At 38.3% G+C, this 12,034-nt stretch overlaps 1 long non-coding RNA gene across 2 annotated transcripts in view; it reads right to left on the minus strand.

The window, feature by feature from the left end:
* The window catches only part of LOC140162676 (uncharacterized), a 252,946-nt gene extending 241,270 nt beyond the window's left edge, over positions 1 to 11,676 (minus strand). The window contains exons 1-3 of one of the 2 annotated variants that reach the window (XR_011860324.1): positions 11,575 to 11,676; positions 10,290 to 10,359; positions 8,418 to 9,270 (exon numbers count right to left, since the gene is read on the minus strand). This is a non-coding gene — a long non-coding RNA (uncharacterized lncRNA). Of the gene's footprint in view, positions 1 to 8,265; positions 9,271 to 10,289; positions 10,360 to 11,574 lie in introns of those variants that run through there. The other variant, XR_011860323.1, reaches the window with a different exon arrangement.
* Positions 11,677 to 12,034: the final 358 nt, after the last annotated feature.

The following is a 12,034-nucleotide window of genomic DNA, read 5'->3' on the forward strand; positions in this document are numbered from 1 at the left end:
GTCCTTCCCTGTGGAACGTTTTGACCCCACTTGTGTGATTCTGGCCGCCCTGGTATTTTGGATTTTTAGGGCGCGCCTTTTGACAATTTTTATGAAATATTTGCTGCCCCGCACAGCAAGTCACATTGCCCACCCTCCCCTTTACTATTGTGCCACTTTATTTTTCACTTTGGCATTATCAATTAATATTTGCTCAGATGGTACGACAGTTTTTCCAATATGAAGCCCCAAATTCTAACGATGCGTTCTTTACCATGCTTTTGAAGATTCATGCCATAAAATGTTTGTAAAGGTTATAAACATGTTTTTGCTTTGGTCAAATTATTTTAACAACATTTAAATAACATTTTTGTCAAACTAATAGAATAAAAGTAATTTTCCTACCGGGGTGAAACTCCTTGTTAGACCTGGGTTAATATTCATATTGTGAGTCCTTTTCATATCTTGAAATGTCAAGAAGATATGACTCCCGAGTGGGGTCAAATGAAAAAGATTAAAAAAATACAGAATATAATAAAAATAATTTCACCACCGGGGGTGCTCCTTATAAGACTGGTAAATATTTCTATTTAGGGTCTCTATCTCGAAATGCCAAAAAGGTGTGACCCCCGAGTGACAGTGGTATACTACAATATGAAGCCACATGGTGCGGTGAATAGTTTATATATACCATAGCCCGACATGTAAATGTTTTCTGTAAAACATTTCACTCGCGTTGCTGAGCATGCTTTTGTTTGTCTTTTTATAAATTAAATATTTTTGAAATTCGAAAACAAGAGACTATGAAAACACAATTGGGTCTACTGCCCTGGGGTATATAGGTGTACGTGTAGGCGTGGCATGTAGGAGAGATGCATAGTGGGGTTGAAAGGGTGGCTTCCCATGCACCTGAATGATGTATTTTCTAGCCTATTTCTTTGTATTTTTACCAAATTTGTTGTTCCCAAAACAAAATAGTGTCCCATGGGTGGGGGACAGGTCATTAAACTTTACATGGGGTCAGATTTCAAACTTCATCAAATTGTGGTTCAAGGGCCAAATTATGCCGGGGGTACGACAGTGCGACGGGTAGCGTTGGGGCCACACCAGGATTTTTTTTTTTTGGGGGGGCAAAGTGAATTTCTGGGGGGCAAAATCGACAAATTTTGTCCAAAATTGCCGCAAAAAGGCCTGGAAATCTACGTAATTTTTGGGGTTTTGCCTCAAAAGTGGGGGAAGAAATAATATTGGGGGGGGATGCCTCCTTGCCCCCCCCTAGCGCCGTCACTGGTTGGAGCCTCCCTCTGTGGAACATCTTGCTCATGTGGGATGCTGGCAGTGGCATTGAAATTTTCCCACCCCACCCGCCAAGTCATCCCCCCCCTCCCTCCTCCGACCTAGGATGCTGGCCGTTGATATTTAATTTGGGGCCTTTTTTATCGCCCATTTGACAATTTTCGTCAAATTTTGAAAGTTTCTACCCGGGCCCCCTATATAGAACCCCTTGCTACACAACAGCGGCTGATAAATATCAGCCGCCGTTGGTTAGTATCATGGACCCCCGAATTAGTTCGTACATCATTTATTTGTAGGAAGGAGACATTATACTATTGGAAGAGCTTGGACAACTATTTGTAGGCCTAAAACAGGGGAAAATGGACATATAAGGGGCTATCATTTTTTCGGAAAGGGGGTCCCAATATACGGGTGGGGAAGGGGTGGGGTCATAAATTTCAGGGCTTCTACCAAACGCAGCTTACAGCTTCAAAAGTAAAACCCCGACCTACCTAACTTGGGGCAAATTGGGACACAGGGTAATTTGGGACAGTGATTTCGGAAATACTTTTATACCTTAAAATAGTCACATTTTGCCCATTTTTGCAACAAAATAACTTTGATATAATGTCTATTTATATTTCAAACCGTTTAAAAGTACCATTCTTCATTAAACAGGAACTTCTGAGGGCCGTAAGCTTAACACATCAAAATAAGTATTCCATTTTTTTCTCATGTCTAAGCAGAGGTCACGACTTGTGGCTCAATATCTGAATCAATGGTCCGGATTAGTGTTTCTCAAATTAAAAAATAACTTCTAAGCTACCCTTTCAATTAAATAAGACAACAATTGTAACTTTTTCTTCGAAAATTATAAGAAAAGCTTTCTTTTAGAAATATGCCAAATTGGGGGTAAAATGGGACGCCATTGATTTACTGTGTGCTAACTCAAACTGTCCCATTTTGCCCCAACAAAAAAAGTCCCATAGTAAATCAATGGCGTCCCATTTTACCCCAGCTGTCCCATTTACCCCAGCCTCTGTTACAGAAAAATCTTGCAGTGGGGTAAAATGGGACGCCTTAAAGACACCTTAATAAAATAATGAACCCGGAGGCCGACCGGCACCAATTTTTGTGAAACGTAAGTCTACTAGACACTTGGTGATGTACCTTTTGTTTTGTAGTGGTCACTTGTCGCAAGTTGTCGGGTATTAGTATTATAGCCGAGTAAAATCTGGTGGGGCAAAATGGGACATTAGGTGGACCAATTTGCCCCACTTCCCCCTACCCTAATTTTTTATGTTACGCCAATCAAACAATTTTCTTTTTTAATTAGCCTGTTTAGAGGTGTATCGGTGGTGGGGGTCATAAAATATTTGTTGCCGAAATAAGGGGATCACAATTTTATTGACGCCTTTTTGTAAATTTGGGGACCCCTCCCCCCTTCCGAAGAAAATGATAGCCCCTTATAATGCCATTTTCCCCCTACTTTAGGCCTATAAATAGTTGTCCAAGCTCTTCCAATAATATAATGTACTAGTTTTAGGTAGTTAATTAACGTAAACGTTATATCAGAGTAAAGTTATCAACACAATGAGTATTAAGGGACCCATCTTCGCTGATTAGGCCTACTTAAAAAAACAAAATAAGTGAGCTTCAATAAATTGATTTTGGTCGACTAAGCGTACCGTACGAGCTAAAATTCCCCCTCCCATTGTCTCGAGCACTTTTTTATTAGTTTTTCTGATGTATAATGGTAGTAACAAAGAAGTCAAAATTTTCATAAAACAAGAAACAACAATAAAAAACAAATTATCTTTTTACAGTGTTATCAATGCAGTAACGACAGCCAAGTTGAATTGCGTTTAATATAGAGGGCGCTATTTTTCTTGGTAACTTTTACCCCCCTAAAAAGCTGTTTAAACCGCCTGTTCGTCGGGTTTGAAGGTTCAAATGTTCCTCAGAGACCATTTTATAATTTTCTAAATCAATTTGGAATCGATAACCAATCAAATCAAGAAATTTGTAAAATGAGCCAAAATTGCTTAAAAACTGGTTCTTATCGATTTTTATACAAAACACTACAGCTAAAATATGTCTTGATAGATTTTTACACAATCTTCATAGTTTGGTTCTAGATAGATGTGATAATCCGTGGAAGTTACATTACATGGGTGCAGATGTGAATTGTTACGTAATAAAGCTGTAATATGTCCAAAAAACAGTTCGCGCATGCGCAAAATGCCCAAAACAGCGTTCAAAATTTAAATTTAAGCACAATGGAAATATAATTTTAAGTACAAAAGGTTGCAGGGTTATCGTCCAATATGCCTAACACCCAAATTCGACGATTGCTGAGGTTTAAATAGCTTTAAAGTGAGATATGGAGCCAAACAAAAAAGCCGTTCTGTGGTGTCATTTTAGCCAGTTTAAGTGGTCTTACGGTATCTGAAGTTCCTACTCAGATTTTGTGGTAATTTGGTACCTATTTTATCAATTAAGGTTAAGTTAAATTTAGGGTTTAGTGTCCTGAAATGTGAATGGTTACATAGACCATACGCGTGGTCAGCATACCTGGGTATTTTAAAACGTCGAAGTTCAAAGACAAGGTGGGTTGACTTGATTATAACATTTCCATGGCGCGCGTCGCATCTTATAATAGTCACATAGAGTGAACCAAATTAGCATGATCAGGCAGCGGCGTTAATATCTGTCTTGGATAGTGTGGGTAGGGGTGTGGTCATTATCTATAGGTATATTAGTGTCTTATTAAAAAAATAGCTCAGTTTGCCAAAAGTTGTGGGAAAAGGGAATGTCCCCCATGAGTGATGTCCATTCGTGGGTTGTGGGTACACCGTGCACTTCCCGTGGAGAGGGGAGGAAATGAGCCCCCGGCTCGTAGTCTCCTCCGCAGCCAGTTTGGTTACGCTCCCTCCACACAAACAGTCTGCCAATGGCCACTTATAACGCCGTTTCTGATTGGCTACACACGTAAGTAGCCGTAGAGCTGTACATACGGGAACTTGATTGACCTCAGTCTATATGGCGAGATGGCGGGTCAAACTTGCTCATGAATAATAAAGTAGCCGTATAGCCGATCGACCAATTGAAAGCACGGTTTGACGTCAAGCTGGATGACGTCGGCAGAAAACCGTTAGCGAATCAAAAAGGACCAGTTCGTGACCATTGGCAGACTGTTTGTGTGGAGGGAGCGGAACCAAACTGGCTGCTGTGGAGACTACCCGGCTCGTTGAAGGTGGCACGGGGATGTGTTATGGTTTTGGGGTGTACCTTTTCAGCAAGTTTGGTTTGTATTACTATATCGATAGGTGGGTTTTCAGTGGAGACCAGGGGGGCCCCACTGTTGTTGGTCATTTGGGGCCGGAATCAGTCATTTCCCCAACTTTCAATGTGCTGCGCACACCACTGGGGACATTCCAATGATGGAAGTGACGGGCAGTCATTCGCCGGGCTCACGGCAGTGTCACTTTTTGAGAGCTAGGGGGAGGGAGGCAGCCTGCGTGCGCAAAGGGCGGCAGGGGGCACATGCCCCCCACTTTTGTTGGTCATTCGGGGGAAATCAGTCATTCCGCTCGTTTACACTCCTAATCAGACTCCATTCGGGGGAACTGAACAACCTGCCCCCCCACTTTCAATGTGCTGCGCACGCCACTGGGGAGGAAAAGGAACTTTTATGGGCTAGCGGAATTTGATAATTGATTGGAAAGGCTAAAGAGCACAAAAATGCCAAAAAATCGTAAAATATCAGGGCGAGTAGTGTCCCACGGGTAGGCCTATGGGTACTTCAGGGGGAGGGGCTCTACGCCACTGGGCTACAGGTAGCTTTCTCCCGGCGACCCCGACCCCAACTGCTAAAAAAACTGCAACTGAAATAAAGAGTCTTCCCGACTAAAATTGTGAATCGTTAAATTTACTCCTATTTTTTCAGCACAGGGGTATTTTCTTTTTTTGAGTTTTTTGGGGGTGCAGCCCATTTTTTCAGTCTCAATTTCGTAATAATTTTTGCCGAATTTATTGCATTATGACATCGCGGTGGGTGAGAGACCTGTACCACTTGTGTGTGTGTGGGTGGAGCTGCACTTTTACTTGCTATCATTTTGTGTATAGTCCATGATATATCAATAAACATGAGGGGTCGCGCTCATACAGCAATGCACATTTAGGCCTACCACATTTAGGCCTATACGACTAGGGTGCATCATTTTGAACCATTCTTACTAGCATTGGCGTAGTGTCATCGCGTCATATGGGCACCGATTTGAAAGACCCAAAGCTTGTGCCCCCCTTAGTCCGATACCTCCCCCATCATGATCGGTGACCCCACGATGACGCACGTATGCCTCTGCCCACTTGACCCCGACTGCCCCACCCCCTGCGTACGCCACTGCTATTATAGGTCTATACCCTGTTTTGGCGAACTTACCCAATAACCCATTATTTTCTACGTTCTACCCGACTGTGACCCCAATTTTTTACCCGCATGACCCTTTTTTCAAAAGTTTACCCACTGACCCCTGTTTTTTCAAACTTTTCTACACTTTTGTTTTTGGTGGACTACAAAAACATTAAATTTGGCTGATGTGTAAACATTTAAAAATGCAACAACAAAAAAGGGGTATAATAGGTGTAAAGGACAACATACATGTACATGAAATATTGACTTCCCAAAGGGGCTGTGCAATAATGAGCTGGGGGAATTTCCAAATGGTGCGCAAAAGAATGCACCCCCCCAGCATGCCAAAAATCACTTGCTCCCTCTTGCACCAAAAATCATGTGCACCCCCCCCCTTGCAAATGCCAAATTTTTGGGATCCCAATTTGCAAACCTCTAAATGGCCCAGATAAATACATTTAGGATATTTAAGTGTTTCTGTACTGTTTTCATAAGCCTGTTTAGAGCATTTAATTACCACCCCATGAATGTGTGATAAAACAAAAATCTTCACGGCTTGCAAAAATTTGCTTACGCCCCCTTTCAGCTGGCCAAAAAGTGTGTGCCCCTCCAATTTTACCTCCCCAAGGCCCGTGATGATTATTGCACAGTCCCAAACTTTGTTTTACAGATTTAATAACAAGAGTTAGCAGATTTAAAACAAGTTCACAGAGTTTAACATCATAAAATTGAATTTGATGATGATTGATTTTATTGACATATCCTGGCCCACATGGCAAATTACATGCAATAATTACAATATCAAAATAGACAAGACTAAAACTATTTAAGCAACCATATTTTACCATATCAAATCATGTGACTGTAATTCTGGCAGTGGTGAGTTATCACAGACTAATAACATGAATAACGTATTGTGCTTTGAAGGTGGATGCCAGCTGCAGGCTACACAGCTCCAACCAAAAGTTGTAAGAAATAGTTCAAACTTTTCTTCTTATATTATACTTGATACAACAAATAGAGGAACGAAAGTATAACAATCAGATTATTGAATTTAATGATAAAAAAGGATTGTTGCACATACTACATGTATGAGAAATGCAGAACTCTGGGTACTGTGGGTAGCAAAAGAAAAATGATATTTTAAACAAAATTAACCCCTTTCCTGGACTGTATGAACATGATGAGAAACTGAAAATTTGTTTCATACACATACATCCATGACACTTCTCTCTGGTAGATTTGTTTCAGCAAGCCCCTGACCATTAGCATCAATCCATCTTGAAAATGTGTGTGTTTGTGGGGGAACATTCCCTCTGGGATTGACAACCATGCCTTCAACAAATATTGATCCCTCCTACCAGAAAGGATGTGAAGCAAACACAAAATACTTTCAACATCATTCGCAAAAGATTAGAAAAGTTTGCCAGAAAACTTCAAAATGTCAGGTTATATAAAGGGCATAAAACATTTTCATAACATTCAACCTGTTCAACAACATATTTAAGTTACTCCAAAATATTGTAATGTAATGGCATTTAGTGCTGAGGTAGACTTCTCCGTAGTCCATTTTGCATAAAGTGGCTAATACATTTAAGCATAAAACACTGATTTGTATTAATTTGTGAGCAATTGATAGATTTTCACATCTGATATTTTCAGTCACCGTACTCCCTCAGTTTGTTAGCTTCCCAATTGGACTACTTTGCCTTGCGGTTAAGATTCTTAACACGGGACTCTATGGAGAGTTAGGCCAATTTCTGGCCTAACTAAAATTGGCCATGATGTAATGCATCTTTAAATGGATCTGGCTGGTGATTGGTCGCCCAGATCTTGCTATGGTTTAAATCCTGCGGGCATGTGACATTACCATAAACTAAATCGTACACAGCAATCTATGGAATTTGTGGCACGTTTGATCTGCCGCAAAAGTTAAACTCTCAGAGGTGTGTATGGACGTACATTTAGCGCGTCTTACTACCATGTTTGGTACATGCGATTAAATTGGATTGATAAACAAGTATGATCGACAGTGTGTTTTAGAGAGCAAAGTCCCGGGGTAAAGTTCTGCTTAAAAGTCAAAGTACATAGTCCGGTTTTCGCGATCAATAAACTGGTAGATTCCAAAATCAGAATTGTTCAATATGAAGTGAGCAATCATAATTATCCCAGCAAACACAAAACGTTTTCGACATCATTCGCAAAAAGGTTATAAAAGGTTGTCAGAAAACGTTTAAATGTCGGGTTATATAAAGGGTACATTAATGGTATAAAAGTTTAAAACGTTTTCATAACATTAAATAACATTTGTTGGTAATTTACTGCACATGCACAACAAACACAAATGTTTTACAGAAAACATTTAAATGTCGGGTTATATAAAGGGTATAAAAATGTTTAAATAACATTCCAAAAACATTTTTGGAAAACTTAGTATAAATCATTCTAAACAAAATGTTATTTTGGGGTTGAAAAAATATTTTGCAAAATATTTTCCCAAAACATTTACAATAACATTTTTAAAATGTTTTCACAACATTTATATAACCCGACATTGTTATTAAAACATTTTGTAAAAAACATTTTAAGAACATTTCTGTGTTTGCTGGGTGCAAATATTTTAACATTATGTTATTTAAGTGTTGACAAACTATTTGGCCAAAAATGTATGCAAAAATAGTTTACAATGAAATTTCGAATACATTTTAAAAATATTGTTGTAGTGTGTTTTCATACAAAACGTTATGACCTTAATATAACCCGACATTTTTATGTTATTAAAACGTTTTTATCTAAACCAAAACCCAAAATATAACTTATTTAAAACGTTTTAAAAACGTTTTTGTGTTTGCTGGGATGCAAGATATGTTGCATTCAATATAACTTTTATTGTCACTGATCATCTAATTATATAAATACTTTATGACCATTTTACTATTGAACACTTAAATTCTAATAAACATCAGTATAATTTTGAGTTCAACGGAATGCGTTCGTCATGATTAATATAACATATTTTTTATCAAAATTCGACTATGTCTAGTGCTGAGGAAATATTTTGACATTTCAAAAATGTTGTTGTAGTGTTTTCATACAAAACGTTTTAAATATAAAACATTTTTATAACATTGAATGTTAAGAAGTTTTTACCAAAACCCAACAGATCTGTGAAAGAAGATACATTGTAGAATCTAATCTATTTGTGCAATGTCTGCAGAGTTTGCAAGTTTCACACGTGAAGGGGATGCACTATGTTGATGCCTGTTAATCCTATCTTTAGTGAGTGTGTGAACATGCCTAACGTCCAAATAACTTGATCGATAACAGGAAAATACATAGTGACATCATACACATTGTGTCACCACTTCACCCCTTAAAATTTTGTGGCTGTGAAGCGATTCATAGAATTGGGATGGTAGATGTTTATTGCCATCAGTCATTATTTTCCCAAGTCTCCATCACTGTTTTTATTATCTGTACAAGTTCTTGTTCAAGATGCGACGACTACTGCAGGTGAGCTTGTTGGCAGTGAGATTTGGACTGCATACATGTACTGAAGTCCACAAGTCCTTTGTATCCCAAAGTAATGTATTATGTGTGCACTGTAGGAAAAACAACACAACATTACATAGAAAAGTTAGTTTCAAAATTTTCAAAAGTGCATTTCTTTTGGGATTGAAATGCAGGTTTTCACATAATTTCTAAACAATTTTGAGATTGTTATGCAAGATATGTTTAAAACCTGGTGTTGTTGCAAGAAAGTTGTATATGCACTTTCATTTTACACAAGAAGCATTTTTGTGTTTTACCATGAAAATTAAAATGGATGAAATTACAGACATTTGATTCAGTATTTATAATATGATACAATATAAAATATGCCCATTAACACCTGTTTCTGAATCCATTAATGACTATACTTCACCAAATATGAGTTCCTTGCACTAACCCGACAATAAAAGTGTGCGAAAAGATTTTAAAAATTCAAATAACTAAAATGAAAAACACATACATACACCCCTATGTGATCCCCCATATGGGGATACTGTTTAGGACTATGCAAAGGGAAACAGTCGAACATTAATTAACTGGGGGCATTGCACAAATTATTCACAATTTTGATCATTTTAGCCTATCAAACAGGGACACATTTTTGATCACCAAAGAGGACATGGGGATGGTCTTCAGTTCCCAAGAGGTCCCCAGTTGGAATTTAAGGTCGGATGAATACTTTCAATGTAAAAATGAAGATAATTAAGTTTGAGTAGTCAAGTTAGCTCAAACGATAAGGCGTTCAACTATGGTGCGAGAGGTTGTGGGTTCGAACCCTGGTGGTGGTTTAGTATGCTCTTGTGGAAAAAGTGAGTTAGTTTTGAATTCCCTGGACAAGGAACTTACTGCTAATTGTCTCACTGTAACTGGTCCAAAAGTCAGGAGCTGATCCTGGTTGTGAAGGTCATTTGTGGTATGTCAAGGCTGTGCGTTCTTGAAGTTGCAAATTCCCCGAGTTATTTTATTTAACCTGTAAAGTGTACCGAGTGTTGTGGATCAACGTCTAGGCATTGTGCCAGTACGTGTTTGCAAAATTAATGATAATTTTAAGTACTTTTTCACCACTTACCTAAAGCTGTGTTGTGCCATGCAAAACCTCTTACATAATGCCAAACCAAACAGAAGTCATGAACAAATCCCTGGAAGAAAAACAAATTGCACATGTAAACAGAACAATCCTTTAGTTGAAAGAATACTTTCTTCATACCTTATTTTAGTAAACTAGGTTGCTTTTCTTCCCCATAAAATCTAACTAAACTCGACTTGACCCATAATACTTTTAAAATGTATTCTTCTTCCCCGGTCTTCTTCCTGGCATGACTTTTTCTTTGCGACTTACCCAACCCGGCCCAAAACGAGTCCATAGTTACAGTATGCATTTGTTAGAGACTGCCATTACATGATCAGTGCACAGATTACTGGTAAAAACCCTATCCATCGCCAGTTATCAGTGCTCTTACTCGAGAACTCTAGCTTGGAATTTACATTTAAAAAAAAATTTGCAACACAAAATCATCTTAAATATTCTGTTGATCTTTAAATCTGGATTAGTTATTTTGATGTGTCAACTGTATCTTTTAGAGCAAGGTTGCCTATTTAGGACAGTGTCATTTTGATCATTCCCAGAGTAGTAAATAACGTAATGTTTCAACAGTAGGGTTTCAACACAAATTAGGCATACTGGCAAATATTTTGCTGGACAATACTTCGATGCGGATGGTCGAATAAATACTATCTCTGCGCATTGTGACATTGCTCTAAATGGATTGATTCAAAAAGTTTATGGTACCCGACGTTCTCTACCGGCTTTTTATAAAAACATCAGGAAAAGACCAAAATCGAAAAGAAATGGGGTTTTAAATTGAACTTTAGAATTTGAAAAGTATAAATCACGTTAGGTCTAAGGCTGTGCTAACACTTTTCTTTGATGACTTTGACCACAATTTTTTATTTTTTCAAATATCTTAAAAATTCAAGAATCTAAGGCAGCTAATTGAACAGACAGTACTCAGTAGTACAGATCCCTGTACATGTATGGATGGGTGAATGTTGTCAATATTATTTATGCTATATTACTATTGCAAACTTAAATCCCGGAGTTACATGCACTGAACGTTCTACAACTTGCGAATAAGTCCTCAAATGTTCGAAACTTACTACTGACTAGTCACATCACAACTCATGAACTGTGTAGGCCTACGTAAAATGTGTGTTGAATTCTGAACCCTTTCCTTTATAATAGAATACCATAATTTATACCCAACTCCACACAAAACTCCACTCACAGGCTCAGCACTGACTCATGCCATCCTCACAACCAATCGATGTATGTATTATATACCCAAAACTCTTACCTGGGATGTCACGGGAGAAGAAAATGAAGGAAAATAAGAACCAAATTTGCTCCACACAGCTTCACCGCTGCTCGATCGACCTTGTGTTTGTTTTGGTTTGGAAATTGGAGAACCAGCACTTCCGGGTATGTTTTACTGATATATGAAAAAATGTATCACGCCGAGTGAAAAATATAGTCCATATATTTTAAGCAGTAAACCTGTAAAATTACCAATTTTAAGTAATTATTTGCCAACCCCGACCAGGAAAGAAGAAAGAAGGAAGAAAGAGAAAAGAGAGAAAGAAAGAAGAAAAAGAAAAAAAGAAGAGGAAAAAGAAAGAATTTTTTTTTTTTTTCATACTTTTCGAGTTGATACTTGCAGTAGAGAGGTGACCGTAGAAGCCGGAACCAATCAGCATGGTTCTTACAAAAACGGTTCGGAATCATGTGACGTCACTTCCTAAGCGCGTGACCTAGAC

The sequence above is a fragment of the Amphiura filiformis genome, chromosome 10, assembly GCF_039555335.1.
Source record: "Amphiura filiformis chromosome 10, Afil_fr2py, whole genome shotgun sequence".
Taxonomy (NCBI): domain Eukaryota; kingdom Metazoa; phylum Echinodermata; class Ophiuroidea; order Amphilepidida; family Amphiuridae; genus Amphiura; species Amphiura filiformis.